Source organism: Larimichthys crocea, chromosome XVI, assembly GCF_000972845.2.
Source record: "Larimichthys crocea isolate SSNF chromosome XVI, L_crocea_2.0, whole genome shotgun sequence".
Lineage (NCBI taxonomy): Eukaryota > Metazoa > Chordata > Actinopteri > Sciaenidae > Larimichthys > Larimichthys crocea.
Genome location: NC_040026.1, coordinates 917,841 through 934,117, shown reverse-complemented (window position 1 = coordinate 934,117; position 16,277 = coordinate 917,841). Strand labels below are relative to the sequence as shown.

At 41.3% G+C, this 16,277-nt stretch overlaps 1 protein-coding gene across 3 annotated transcripts in view; it reads left to right on the top strand.

Annotated features, from left to right (window-relative positions):
• jmjd1cb (jumonji domain containing 1Cb) overlaps positions 1–16,277 on the top strand; it is a 110,924-nt gene that overhangs the window by 56,552 nt on the left and 38,095 nt on the right. The window contains exon 1 of one of the 3 annotated variants that reach the window (XM_027289530.1): positions 13,545–13,848. The exons of the other annotated variants lie outside the window; for them this stretch is intronic. The gene's annotated coding sequence lies outside the window, so the exon portion shown is untranslated. Of the gene's footprint in view, positions 1–13,544; positions 13,849–16,277 lie in introns of those variants that run through there. 3 annotated transcript variants of the gene reach the window in all.

The window sequence follows — 16,277 nt, the reverse complement described above, 5'->3', positions numbered from 1 at the left end:
TTTGGGTTGGGTCTGTTGTGTTGTAAAGTTCCCAGTGACCCCACCCTGCTCACACTAGCTCCATACTGTAACTCACCAAGACAACCCCCTCCACACACACACACACACACACACACACACACACACAGACACAGACATTTGGTTTTAATTTAGCCCTGTGTTTACCCTGCTCTGTTTTTCTATGGTTGTGCATTGCTTTTCTGCTGGTTTCCCATAGATACAGCTCAACAACACTGCTCTGCTCACATTTGCTCTGTGGTGTCCCCAATAAGAAACAAAAAGAGAAGAGAAAGTGTGTGACGTGCTTTTATGCACTCCTCATCTATAGCAGGATCGTTTATATCATTCAGAGGAGCCCATTTCACTGAGCGTATGCAAGTAGTGTGCTTAAATGTAGCCTGGTGGCTGTGTCACGTCAGTGGTCACTACAGTACCATGTATCTAAGCACAGCACTACACATCTGTCCCTTGTTAACATGTCAGTGTCTGTTATTTCCACAGTGAAGACAGTGTGAGCACATAACATGGTGATCTGCGGAGCTCTGACTATGTCTTGATTAATAGTTGAGTCGGCTGAAGGGTTGATTGAAGGATGGGAAGATTTTCTTTGTCCCGTGTGACAGTAAACTAAATATCTTTTAGTTTGGGACTGTTGGGAGAAGTTTCATTCTGTGGGTTTCCTGTCTGCCGAAGGACAGATGAGGTGTTTTAGTGAGGCAGGGTTTCCTCTTTGTGACACATAAAACAGTGTGAACGCTCCAGCTTCAGTCTTTGAAATGTTTGTGTTGTATTTTGTATCATTGAAAGTCTGAAAAAGAGCTGTGTCAGTGTGCTGCAGGTTCACCACTATGCATCATCCCATTTACATTTGTTATGTTGTTGTTATTATAGAAATATTAATGATCCGCTTTAAGGAATCTTTTGAGTAAATTTGGAGCTGGTTCCAGGTCAGTTAATTCTGATTCTACACTAATGTAACTTTAACCAGCACTGTTTTTGTGTCTTCAAACAGATGATGATTGGCAAGTCGCTTCATCATCTTTGTGATCTCAGTCTCTTTAAAAGACGAGTTAGTCTGCTCCTGTATGTCAGAATACATGTGTGTGAAATCCACTTCTGATAGTGGTCTGTGGACTCCAGTTATCAGCCTCAGGTGCAGCATTGATGTGGCCACAGTGTGTGTTTCTCTATCTCTGCTGTAACCGTAACAAGATAAGTCAAAGAATGCCTTCTCCAAATAAAGATTGAACAAGGCTGTATCACACACACAGTTACCACAGCGCTGCACGGTCAGGTCGGCCAACCACCACTGAGTGAATACAGCGGAAACACTGCAGCTTTAGCCATAGATGGTTCCTGCTAAATTTAGTTTATCAGCCACACACACACACACACACACACACACACACACACGCAGTGACTCAGACTCTCACCCCTTCTCTCTTAATCCTCAACACATCTTTTTCCTGTGCATATGCACACTTACACCTTTTATGCCGACATACAGGATGTAATATAAGGTTGTGAAGTAACACAGGGCTGTGGTGTGTGCTATGATAGTAAATGATTCAAATTCTGATGCTGCTCAGTTTCCAGTGGCAACTAATACACAATCACAGGCATTCTTCCTTCTATCTCTTCATATTGGCAAAACCCACATAACTACCTCCTTAAACTAAAAACATTGTCCTTATTCCTGTCATCAAGTTTTTATGTTTTAATTGGCTATCATATTTCTTAGACTGTTCATAGACAGTTTAAAACATGGACGTAGCCTCTGTGACCTCACCCACAGGATTCTGGAGAGCTGTTGTGAAGCTCAGTGTGGAGCTACCATGAATCCAAAAATGGGTAGAGAGGTGGAGCTGGACATTTAACGCTTTGTTGGACAGTGACAGCTGGAGAGATGGACAGGAAAATCAGGGGATAGTGAGACAAAGTGAGACAGAGATCATTGCAGTAAGGACTTTGGCTGTGATACATGTGGTTCACGCTCTACCAAGTGAACTACCAGAGTGCCCCATAACTTTAAGCCTTAAAATAATGTGAACAGGTGAGTTGTATATAAACTCACCCTCAGTACAGTTGTCATGAACGGGGAAATTAGCTACAGAGACCAAAACTGTTTTTTGTACCAGGCTGTAAACATGTTTATTTCTGCTGTGAAGTTGGACATTTGAACACGGGGACTTATGGAGACTGACTCACTTCTGGAGCCAGCCTCAAGTGGACGACAAGAGGAACTGCAGTTTTTGGCACTTCCACATTGATATTATCTGTTGACACACTGTGTATCCTCAGCTGTCAACTTAATGTATTTGACAGGAGACAAAGCTTCAAATGTTACAGACAAGAAGTGACAGTTTGCATTGAGATTCTAGTGATGATGATCTGATATCACTTCAGCTTTATATAACATGAGACTTTATTGCTCTTCCTGCGTCAGATCTTTCATGTCTTATCAGGTAAAGCAACATGTCACTCCTGTTCTCGTGAATGTTTAGCTCCTAAACAAAGATATGCATATGATATTTTTTTCACTGCGAACACAGTCATATTACTGTAATCATGATGCAGCGCTGTAAGAAATGCAATAACTGAAACAATTTCCCATCTCTATTACTTAGCAATTTGTAGGCCATGGTGCATGAGTTAGTAGCTCTTTGCTCATTTAGTTGATCAGATACACACACACACACACACACACACACACACACACACACACACACACACACACACACACACACACACACACACGCCACAGAATTTTTGGCCCATTAGTCAAAGCTGACAGTGAGTGTCCGGCTGCTTAGACTGTCCCATTAGTGCAGCTAATAAAGCTGATAGTGGCTGTGTTTATCTAGTTATCTGCCTCACTGTTGTGTTTGTACTGTGCTTAAGAGGAGGGGGTGACTTGAGGATTCTCCACACTGATCCAGCAGCTTTATGTTACACTGATCAGTAGAGACCTCTGCCTGTGATGTGACTCTATTACTGAAGAGGAATGCCAGCATTATACTCCAGCAGGAGGAAAGAATGAAGCAACACTGTTGCATGCCTTCTTGGCACACATGCGTATAACATCAGCCATCTCAACAAATAGGGATACAATACAAATATTTCATTTTCATGTCATGGCAGCATTATGTTCTTTGTGTGTGTGTGTGTGTGTGTGTGTGTGTGTGAATGCGCACAGTTGCATCTCTGATCCAGATATTACATCATTTCTCTGTGTGAAGTCATTAAAGACGCTCTCTGCAGACTCAAAGTCACAAAGTGTCTTCCAGTGACCGATACCTAGGAAAGGGAAGGAGAGAGTGAACAAAGGAAATGAGGGAGGACAGAGGAGAGAGTGAGTGTCACTTACACTGCATCATACCTTTTTATAGGAAATGAAGAAAAGGATGTAGGATGTAATAAAACCTGCTCAGGTCTTAGTGGTACACTTCAGAAGGTGACCAAGTACAACATTACACATTCATAAAGCCTAGTTTGAATGCAGATCATCTTGTGAAATTGTTGCTGTTAATACATATTTTGTCTCCGTATCAAAGTCAACACATCACATGACCACAAAAATACAAACTTCATTTCTTCACACGCATCAGTGAAAACACTTTGTGTCCAGACCAGTTAACATGTGCAGATATACAGCCACCAGTGTCTCAATCAAGAGCTTCAATGTTTCATCATTTGATGTTTTTTTAAGCAGATAACAAACATATCAGGGATTCATTGCATCATTTTGCCTAATGTGACTATTAATAGAAAATCTTTTTGTTTGTTTTGCAATTTGCAGATGTCACATTGAGATATAGAAGGTTGTGATTGACGTTTAAACATCATTATCTGCCATTTTAAAGACTATTTTTATTCATTTTTCTTTAATAATAACTATTGGTTCCATCCTTCTAGTTAAGTACTAAGAGCCTGACTTTTTTGACTTTATAGAAGTACAGTACTTTTTCTTCACTGCTGTGTGGTTTGATTTTCCACCTGTGATTGTTCACTGTCAACTGACATCTTACAGACAGGAAAATGTTGGGTGGAAGGCAGGAAATTCTAGAACAATGGAATTTGGCACAGTGGCCAACATGATGCACACATTTAGTGTTGGCTGATTTACCAATACAAAACCTAATCAAAGGACGTCGATGAGAAGATTCATTAGCACCTGTTTTGATATTCTTTAATCTCTGAAATATAAATGCACATTAATCTTGTCTCCAGCTTCTAATCTGATAATAGATTGAAAATCTTTTGGTGCATTATGTTTGAATTGCTGTGATTTGTTAAGTATTTATTTGACTGGATTAACAAAAAGCAGTAGAATGTACAGACATGTACTGTGTCACTATAGCTCTATCTTGTGTTTGCCATAGAAAACATTCCATAAGTTCTGATTAAATTCATATATCTCACCTCTACATACATGGATTGCCCAGTGGAAAGCTTGTAGGTTAGAACGAGGAGGTCATCCCTGCTGTAAATGGAGACGGGCTGCTGATCTGAGAGGCCACATGACAGTGTATCTGTGTGCCACCTCTGTAGTGAAGGCAAGTGGTGCAGAGCCAATTCAAACTAATGGGACACACTTTTCGCTGACACACACACACACACACACACACACACACACACACACACACACACACACACACACACACACACACTGCTCATGCTGCATTCTGGCTGGATGCCCATGTGCTGCTACGCACCAACATTATCTGGCAGAGCTCTCCTCTGTCCTAATTTCAGAGAGACACACAGACAGGACAGAGAGAAGCTGTAATTTCACAGATCTTGTTTCTGTAGAGAACTAAAAGATATCTGTGTGTGTGTGTGTGTGTGTGTGTGTGTGTGTGTGCGTGTTGTATTTTTTAGAGATGAATTCCTGAGGAGGTTTCTACGTGTATCTGCTGCCAGTATGGAGGATTTGGTACAAGTATCCCTGAAGAAATGCTAAAAATATGTGAAAACAAACATTCCAGTCCTGATGATTTGTGAATCAGAATTTTGTATCATTTGTCTATGTTTAGTGCTTTCTACTAATTCTTCCACAGAGAATCAGTGAAATGACCACAGAGATAAAAAAGACCAAGTGTGATTCATGTCAGTGGGACGATTTTCAAAATTCCTGTCTGATAAATGTCTTGTACATTGATCAGGGTTTAGTGTTCTGGTTATATTGGAGAGGTTAATGATGACTGTTTAATGTGTGCACACACTGTCTCAGACTCATACATAGTGTGGTCCACAGTCAGATACACACACACACAGGCTCTGACTGAGACTGAGTGTCACATAAACATATTGACAGCTTTACACACAGACACCACAGAGCACGATGATTCATTCAGTGATGCTCTGCTGACCTGACGGAGTGACAGAAAGGCTGCTTTGATTCACACATGACAATCTTTACTTTACTTTAAAATATTGGCCAAGTACTCCACTGTCACCTTTTATGGACTACTGGAATGTTGAGAATGGTAAGCCCCCACAGAGGTGGTGATGAGGATATTGAAATAAGTACTAACAGGAGTTAGTGGTGCTGCAGGATATTATAGCCAAGTGCCATGTCGCTTCCTTCTCCTGCACATGCTCAGTACGGATCGGGCATTTTAAAGAAAGTTAATAAGCTGAAGCGCAAGCGAACAGATCAGCAGTCCTTAAACCAGAAGCTTGTTGGGTGGTGTGAGAGAGTGTGGGTGAAACTCCAACTAGTATTGCCAGTTTGGATCATGTTTGAGAGCAAGAGAGCAGTGTCAGGTTTGTGAAAAACAAGAACCAACAGCATCTCAAATGCATGGCAGCTAAGAGTCTTTGCTGTTATTTAAAAACTGCTAATAATTCAAACAAGTTGTATTGGGCCAAACCTGACTCTGATCCACTTGACTAGAAAAAACATTTAACATTAAATATTTAACTCTTCTTAGTCCTTTGACTATGCTGTGTTCTTCTTTGTATGTTTGCTTCATGTTCTCTATGTTGTCTGTGTGAATGGTTCAGAGCACCAGAACAGTGACCATATGTTTGTTATAAACAGGCTATCCATTCATTTATATTGTATGTATGTACAATTTCCTGCCAATAACCAAGTATTATATCTTGTAGTGTCATCACACTGAAAATGAGATGTGTACCTGTTTATTTGTAGAAAAGTTTGTAATACGATATGTGGTGTGTTTTTGTGTGATAAAATATTTATTTTTAGTCTTCAAAGACTTCCTCCACATCATTGGCAGTCAGAAGTTAGAAACTGTGCAAAAGAAAGAGCTGCTTGAGAGCTGTCACTGTTGTCTTGTCATCAGAAAGCGTCTTGAACAGTGTTTAGTCATGAGCAGCTTGTAAATCCAAACCCCACAAAGACGTGTTTCTCAGTTAGTGAACTAGAGAGTTCTTCAACAATCGTGGCTTCTGTTAAACATGCAAATTGTTTGGAGAGTGACATGGTCTTGTTTGGTGGTATTTGGGTCAGTGGAATGCCGGGTCGATCCGTCTGTGAGAGGTTTTTTTACAGAGCGTCTGCCTCTGAGACTAACGTGTCTGTGTTAGCGTGCGTAAAGTGTCGTCATCCTCAACTCTGATTTTCTCACATCGCATGTGCTGGTGAGCGCGACATCCTGATTGGTCTGCATGGTGAAAGTGACAGAGCTGAGGGAAGGTGGGGAGATGGTGAAAGACTATGAAATAAAAAGTGTAGAGAGAAACTCTGATTCAGATAAATACGTATGTGAAAATGTTCAAAATAAATAGAACAAAGTATTTGTTGCAGTTTGATTATTGATAGTATTTCCTGGACAAAGGTGTGCTGTGCACTGGAGCTCAGCTCTGTTTAGACACACCGCTGACCATGCTGTGGTATATAATGGGAGTCATCTGCCTTTTCTAGAATTCCTTTAGGCCTCTGAGCAGCATGCAGTGCTTTATAATCAAACTAGAATGCAGTTGTTTTTTGAAAGGAACAACTGCTCCGTTATACTATAGTTTCATATTGGTAACAAACTTGAAATGACTACAAATATCTCGTATTAGACTTGTACCACCTTGGCAGATCCCTGATCAGTTAGATAACTGTGAAAACTGACAGGCTTTACTTTGCAGGCCTGAGCCACAGATTAGTCCCTCAATCTGTCTGTCCATCTGTCTGCAGGTCCTAAACTGTAGCATTGTTACAGTGTTCAGGTTGCAGAGGTGGGCAGTGTGTGCACTAGCCATTACATTTGTCGACATAAATCTGCTGACAGTCGAAGACAATAAAACTGATCTGAGCCGCTGTCTCACACACCTGAAGAAGATGTCCATATTGAAGTAGCAGATCAACACCAGCAGAGCAGACCTCCTGCACTGATCTGGAGTTCCTGCAGTCAGACATCAAAATCTATGCTTCACCGCTTGGCTTCAAACTTGTTGTTGACCACAGCAAAAAGTGTCCACTTTGGCCATTATAAAGAGGACACATTTGATGGAGAGCAAGTGATTAATACAGAATAAAACAGACTAAGGTTGTCAAAAGTATTAATACAGCCATATGTTTTTAATCTGTGTGTTTAAAATGGTGCAATAACATCAGCACTGCAGTTTTCAAGATAGGTTGTGATTTTTAACCAAAGATGTGACTTTTTCATTCCGTGTATCTTTTGACTAATGTTACATCAACGTTTAAATTGTGATATTGTGACAACCTTAAAACAGACTGAAGTGTGTAATATGTGACTTCTCTTTCCTGATACACACTGCTCTCAAATCGTGCTATGTTACCTAGCAACAATGGCCCAATTTGTAAAATGACACACACTCTCTCTCTCTCTCCATCTCCTTTGTTCTCCTGTCATCACAAACAGATCCAGTACAGTGACCAGATAATAAGATGCCTGCTGAAATCTATGTGTGTGTGTGGGTGGGTGTGGGTGTTCTCCTTTTGAAAGCGGTCTCTCTAAACTGTTTCCACTGTTGTAGATCATCTCTAACAGCTTGTCTCACGCTGTAGAGTCCATCCACCTCCACAGACTCACTGCTACTGTCTGGAGCATGTGCCTTGCTTATGGGCTCACCAGCCAACGAGTAAACCAGGCAACTATGTAAGGTGTAGTTTTAGTGGAAATTGGGTCAATAACCCCCCCTTCCTCTGTCTCTCCCTCTGAGCAGATGGAGCTGGTCTAGTGTAATCTCCCGCCTCCTGTGGATGTGTGTGTGTGCATGTAATAATAGCTTACCTTTATGGCAGCGAGGGCTACAGAGAAAACATTTGTGTCCCTGCACAGAAGCAGTACATGTCTCTTCCTCTAACAGACAGTAGCAGCACATCACAGGGGGCGTCTGTCCTCCTTTTCTACTCCTTTTTAGTTCACACTCCTTCAAGGCCCCTACTCTGTGATGGCAGTGTCATACTGTACCTACCACTGCCACACTGTACTCTACGCGTGTGTGTTATTCAAACAACCCGAGTGCTTGTGATTTTGTTGTATGTATGGTTATTTGTGAGTAATTTTATAGCAGGTGTGTGTGTGAATGACTGTAGCTTAAATCCTGTATCAGTGTGGCAGATGGACTGCAGGATATTACTGCACAACTCTGTGTGTCTAAGTGTGTGTGGTTGTGTGTATTGTTACAGTATCAGAGTTTAAATCTGCTGAGTGATGAACAGATTAATCAGAGCTAGTTTGTAGTCAGCTGATGAGTTCAAAGGTGATGGATTAGACTGTGTGTGTGTATGTGTGTGTGTGTGTCTGGATGGCCTTTGCTCTGTGTCATTCCCCTCTCTCTGCCCCTTTCCTGTCTATCTTCAGCTGTCCTATTGATAAAAACGCATTAAAAAAAAAATAATTTAACATTTCCTAATAAACCATAAAAAGTTGTTAATGATGTCATCCTGCACTCAGGGGCATGTACTATTTTTTCATCTATTGAAATGCTTCCTGTTTGATCCACTCTGAGTGAGTGTGAGGGCTGCTACAGTCATCTGTGTCCAGGCCTCACAGATTACTGTACAAAAGCACAACTTTAGAACTGTATTCAAACTGAATCAGATTTTATACACAATATATTTGCTGCTTTCCCCTCTGATGTCCTCCAGATGCTCAGTAGCATTCAGCACCTCAAGCCTGAGGCAGATTTTCAGAAACAAAGCATTCCACTTTCTCCTGTTTCACTTTATTGAGGTGGTACCCTCATATCATTTGTCTTTAATCCCCTTTACCACTGCAAGAATCAATACATGTTGAAGTAATTATTGATGAGTTTTTTTAAATGAATTCCACAGAAGGAGGTGGTTGAGTCACACAGTTGTAACATCGGTGTGAAGTTTGAATCAGAAGTTGACCAATTAGCTTCATAGGTTGGATTACAGCAGTACACTGGTGGTGTTAACTGAGCTCATGAATAATAATCCCTCCTGTCAGCTAATGCTGCGACACACAAGAACAACCACAGTGACCACAATCAGCAAAGATGGTGTTTGCACTGTCGGTGTGTTACCACACGTTAAAACACACATTTATCCAGACGTAGCCATTAACAAATTAAAATCAAATAAAAGTCCTGGGAGCGATGGCTACCCTAACGAATGGTATAAAATCTTCAAAGAAGACCTTACCCCTTTACTGTTAGAATCATTCAATTGTACATTAAGAGAAGCTGTAACACCACCATCATGGAAGGAAGCGGTGATATCAGTCATTCCAAAAGAAGGCAAAAATATAGAAAACTGTGAATCCTATCGTCCCATCTCAATACTAAACGTAGACTATAAGTTGTTTACCTCTATAATCTCCAGAAGAATAGAACATTACCTGCCGGATTTAATACATGAAGATCAGACAGGTTTTATCAAAGGCCGCCAGACTCAAGATAATATTAGGCGAACTTTACATATTATAGAACAGATCAACAAAAAACATCTGAGTGCAGCTCTGATCAGCCTTGACGCCGAAAAGGCGTTTGACAGAGTCTACTGGCCTTTTCTATATGGGGTGCTAGAGAAACTTGGCTTTAATAAAAAAATCATCAGATGTATACAAGCTCTTTACACAGAGCCAAGTGCTAGAATAAAAATTAATGGCCATCTGACCAACAGGTTTAGGCTATTTAGGGGCACCCGCTAGGGATGCTGCCTGAGCCCCACACTTTTTGCAATATTCATAGAGCCTTTAGCACAAACCATAAGACAAAACTCTGATATTAAAGGAATCAATTTGGCAAATGAGGAACATGTAATAGGACTCTTTGCCGATGACGTCATCACCTACCTCCAGAATCCTGAATTAACATTTCCTAGGCTCATGTCAGTTCTGGGGGAATATGGTCAGTTATCAGGGTATAAACTGAATGTCGCTAAAACACAGGTCCTCTCCTTTAATTACACACCAAGCAGGACAATCACATCGGACCATAAAATAAAATGGGATTCAAAGTCGATAAAATATTTAGGGGTACTACTCACACAAGAAAGTAACAGAATTTTTGAAATAAATTATGAATCCATAAACGATAAGATTCAGAGAGACATGAGGAAATGGTCAACACTAATATTAGATTTTAGTTCAAGGATTGAGACAGTGAAGTTGAACGTGTTGCTGAGGTTGTTATATCTTTTTTTATCGTTACCAACCAGAATCCCAGAATCTCAATTCGTAGCATGGGAGAAACAACTATCTAGATTCATTTGGGCAGGAGCTAGGCCAAGGGTTAAATTTAAAACGCTTCAACTGGACAGAGAAAAGGGTGGTCTTGCGGTACCTAATCTCAGAGAGTACTACTATGCTGCCCAGATGAGGTATCTTGTCTATTGGTGCTCTCCAGATTACCAGGCCAGGTGGAAACACATTGAACTGAATGTGGATCATTCTCACCCTCGGGCTAGACTGGGGGGTGCTGACCACACAAACCAAAAGGGGGAAAATTCAATAATAGAAGATTCATTAAAAATTTGGTATGAAATTGTGAGAAAATATAATTTGGAAAGTGAAATTAAACTCTTGGTTTGGCCATCTCACACACCTCGGTTTGGTCCTGGGGTGCTGGACAACACTTTTGCAAGCTGGACAGTAAGAGGGATGACAGCTGTATGTACTCTCTTGGAGGGTAAGAATTTTAAAACATTTCAACAATTTAAAGAGGAATTCAATTTGGTAAATGGAGACTTTTTTAGATATCTACAGTTAAGACATTTCTTTGATATTGAGATTAAAAGAGGACTGTCAACAGAAGACGCTGCAGTGGTTGAAGTGTTTACAAGTGCATATAAACTAACACCAACCAAGATTGTAACTAAACTGTACAGAGGACTACAGAAACGGAATGGTAGAGATTCTCTTTATGTGAAATTGAAATGGGACTCAGACCTGGGCATTGAATTATCAGAGGGTGAGTGGCGCTCTATCTGCAGAACTCAACAAACCTCCACTTGCTCTAGAGGATGGAGGGAATTCGGTTGGAAAAACTTAATCCGCTTTTTCATCACACCCCATATTAAGAGTAAACAGCTGGGTCTACCACAACAATGCTGGAGACAATGTGGGCAGATGGGTGCCAATCACTCGCACGTGTTCTGGTCCTGCTCAAACCTGCAACCATTTTGGGATGGAGTTACACTGACCCTGGAAGTGATTTTAAAGTATAAGGTGCCTAGAGACCCCCGAACCCTGTACCTGGGTCTGATGACAGAGGACATTATTCATAACAAAGACACATATCTTTTTAAAATTCTAATACTGGCCTGTAAAAAGGCCATCACAAGAAACTGGTTAAAAGCTGACCCGCCAACCACAGGGCAGTGGCTGGACATTGTCAAGGAGCTATACTCTATGGAAAAACTGACTTTCTACTTAAGACTGGAAGCAAGGACTCTGCATCAACGCTGGGAAAAATGGAACAGATTCACAGAAAACTCACAGCCTCAGCAATCATGATGGAGAACAGTATAGGGCATCATGGTTCCCCCCCTTTCTAGTTTTTCTTTTTGTTACATACTCTACACGGGTCACTCCCTGTTATTTGAAACTGTCTATTTCTATTGTAGAGCAATTGAGTATATGCAGTACTCTTGTTTTTACCTATGTTGTTTTGTTTTTCCTTGAAAAAAGACAAATAAAGAGTTTTTAAAAAAAAACACACACATTTATCCACCACACTGTGATAAACCAATGCTGACAGTTGTGTGAATGATGCAATGGTTGTTGCTGAGAGAACATCAAGTGTAGTCTGTCTCTGGAAGTTCCTCAGAAGAAAAGCTGAACCCATGTTCACTGTAAAGATTCCATAGAAGAGGGGGTGTCGATTGGCTTGGTTGGTAGAGCATCCGCCCCATGTATGAAGGCTCAGCAGCAGCCCAGGGTTCCAGTCGGACCTGTGGCCCTTTGCTGCATGTAGTTCCCCATCTCTCTCTCTCTCTCTCTCTCTCTCTCTCTCTCTCCCCACATTCCTGTCACTCTTCAGCTGTCTCTATCCAAAATAAAGCCCAAAAGGCCAAAATATCTCAAAATATCTTAAGAAAAGATTCCATAGAAGAGGACAACAGGTCATATCTCAAACTTTACTTACAAGGCATACTGCAGTATTTCTCTACTATTTCAGAAGCTCAGAGGAAGTGTGCTGAAGGTGTGACTAAGAACGCACTGACCTCGGATATGTCGGGTGATTAGGCAGCTTCCTTCACCTCCTTTCAGTCTCCACTGTAGTGTGACACCACTACCGTTTACTCACTTTCAACATTGTGTAAGTGTTACAACACTGATGTCCCTCTATGTCCCACACATTTGTGTACGCTGTCCAGTAATCAATTAGTTGTCATCAATTAAATGAGTTATTAAATATTTTGATTTTGTGACTCATGTTTTAAGAAGTTCTCTGATCTCAGCTTCTCAAACTGAATATCTTTGGGTTGTGGATGAAACAAAACATTTGTGGACGTCACATTGGGCACATAATGAATTCAACGAGAAAATTATCAACTGTTTCATGGATAATGAAAATAATTGTTATGTGCAGTCATAAAATGTTGAGAAGTGCAGCTTAAAGTATTGTTTTTAATCAACACAATTATAGTGCAACCCCACATGCTCAATCAATTAAGGTTTTACATAGTGAGCCAATGGACATGACTGGACAGTATGAACTAAGCTATATACATGTATGAGAATGCAAACAGCAGCCAGTTGAGTGAAGATGGCTTTAAATAGTTTAGAGTCAGTTAATAAGATCAACTCTTTTGCTTCCATTAGATAAGATAACAGACAGCAGCTCACAATACATAAGCTGTATAAGAAAATCTAAGATCCACTCAAACTGCTGCTGTGTTGTCTTAATGAAGAGCTGTTAGCGTGGGACGCATGTGCGAGGACACGAGCGTCAATGAAGCTGAATTGAAGCAGAGGAGTGGAAGTGAGACATGTTGATATGCTGAGAGAGAGCTGAGAGGCTGGGAGAGGAAGTGAAAGAGAGAGCGTGGTGAGTAAGAGAGAGAGAGCCTGTGTAACACACACACACACACACACACAGAGAGAGAGAGAGAGAGAGGAAGTGTGTTGGCCGGCCCTGCCTCCGTCCCTCCCTCTCTCCTCTCTCTCCCTCCTTGCGTCAGCAGCAGTTAAAATGTCGGCTGTGTAGCTCGTCCTCTGCTCTGCTTTCTCTCCCTCTTGGCCATCTGTCTTTTCTTCCCACAAGAAGAAACCACTCTCACTCTCTCTCGACGTGCCTTCTTTCTTTTTTCTTTTTTTCTTTTTTCTTTTAACCCTCGGCATCCTTTCTTTTCTTTCTTCCTGCCTCTCCCCTGCTCCCCGGATCAAAGCTAGTTTTGTCAAGTGTTTTTCTTCAGAGCCGTGACGTTGCTTGGAGACGGAGGAGAGAGAGGTAATGTTACAGTTTTCTATCGTCTGCTGGAGCTCAGATCGCAGCTGTTTTTCACTTAAAGCCAGAGCTGAGTTTGATTTGATCCACAAGGCTGAACAGGATGGACTGAAGTAACAAAGTGCCTGGAAACTGGACATTTCCCAGAATAGATTGTATGCTCATTCTAATCTGTTCTATCCTAGGTGTGTGTCTGTGTGTCTGTGTCCTGTAGCGGTCTCTGAAGGTGATCTACCTGCTGCATCGTCTGGACTACTAACCTATTATCTACAGCACAGCCTTATTAAATCCCATCTTGTAATAATTAGTGGTGTTTGTTGTAGAGCAGACTGTCATGAGAGCTGTCACAGAAACATTTCATACTTTATTAACACAACAATCTTGCAGTTTTAAGAGACCAAACCCACTTAGAATTCTTGCTGTGCTTAGTTCTATTTTCCATGATGAGCCTGCTCAATGCCATCAACAGCCAAATCTTCCTCAACTCTGGGATCACACTGAGCATGTTTTAATGCGTGGGAGGCATCTCGGCCTCTTTATTAAATCGTTTCATGTTTGACTCATAATCATACGCAATACTGCTCACAGTGATGATGCTATCAGATCCATCATGTGACTTGTGCACCTACACAGCTAATATAGTTTGTGTAGCTGATGCACAGCTCAGCCCTGCACTTTTCATCCAGATACTGGTCTGATTTGACCTGTCATGGAGCAGTCCATAGCCCGTCAGAACAGTTGTGTAATATTTCATGGAGCTCTGGAGGAGGTTTGTCAGCCCTGATGTCATCATCATTATCAGTTAGACTTAAAAAGATATGGGTGTGTACAGAGAGGATCTAACAACAGTCACCTTTAGTTGCATGATGGGAAGCATTTGATCCATTGCTTTTGGAGCTTGACCTATAGCTTAGCCTCTGCTGCTTTAGTTTGTCCATTCTTCTATTTTTAAATCAGTCCCCCAGATACATTACTGAACCACTAACCATATCCCTGACAAGATGATCTGTCAGTCATTCAGATAACAGAAGTTACTGGAGACTCACTGACTCATGTATTATTATATGGCTCCCAGTGAATGATGATGATTTCAGTGAATATAAAAATAAACAGTTCATATTTAATAAATGCAGTAAAAACCTGGCAGGTCAGGGTGAGAGACAAAATGAAAGCACAAACAAACAGAAAGCAGAGTGAGTGCTCCAGCTGTGTGTGATGTTTCATCTTTTTTGTCTTTCCACTCTTTGTGTGTTTTTGGACAGATCATGAGCTCAGTGAGTCTTTGCTTCATTCAAAGTGAACTAGCTCCAATATTTGCTCTTGAACTTGAGTCTGACCTACATTTTGGGATCGTTTTCTAAAATGAAAGTCTTCTTTTGTCTGCGTATTCCCGTGTAGTACTGTGCTGTGTGCTGTGGAGCTGCCAGCTGCAGTAGCTGTGCGGAATAGAACTCCAGCTGCTGCCTTGGTTCCCTGTAGAGTAGACTAACTTAAGGGTTGCAGAGTGGCACAGAGGAAAAGCACTCAGCCACCTGTCTGATGGAGGGGCTGGCACAGGCAGAAACATTAGTTCTATTCACCCTGCTGAGACGTGTCATTCATCCCTCATATAGCTGCACCGCACACTGAGCTGCTGTGCTCACACACTAAAGACTGGCCATGAAATCAAATGTCGCTCTCTGAACCAGTGCCTGGGACTAATGCTGGCTGTGTTAAATTGTTTAATAATTCACCATCCAGAGTTAATTATAATTGAAATGATGAATTCACTTTTCTCTAGCTGACGTTTGTTGAGCTTTGTGCAAGTGTTCAATTGAACCAAGCTCCGTGTTGTTTGGAGGTTGAACCATTATTTACTGACCAGCCAATCAGATCACACTGTTCAGACAGTGTGTGCTTATATGCTGTGTGTGTGTGTGTGTGTGTGTGTGTGTGTGTGTGTGTGTGCTGAGTTTGACACCTCCAATCATTTACCATGAAAGCAATAATCAGATTAGAACACAACCTCTGTGTGTGTTTGCTTGTGTGTGTTTGTCTTGGAAAGGAGCTGTTGTACTGTGACCCACTTAGAGAGCACTGCTGATCAGTGCGGCACTACTCCACGACTCCTTCTACAAACAGTCCACCATTTTGGATGTCTTTTTCGCAGGTTGTGGATAAATGACATTAGATGGTCAAATGTCACATGAAATTGTTGTGTGCAGAAGAAAGAACGTCGCCACGTGTGTGTTCTCATAGTGAAACTATCTGTAAGCTGTAATCGGGGAACATAATAAGGTCTGTTGTAGCCTTCATGTCCTCATCATTAGTATAAATGCAATGACAGTGACAGAAGGGACACTCTCTCTGAGCTCTCTGCTCTCCTCTCCTGCCATCACCATCCAGCTGCTTTTCTTTTGCTTTATTAAAGTTCATAGTGTTTGTTTAGAAGG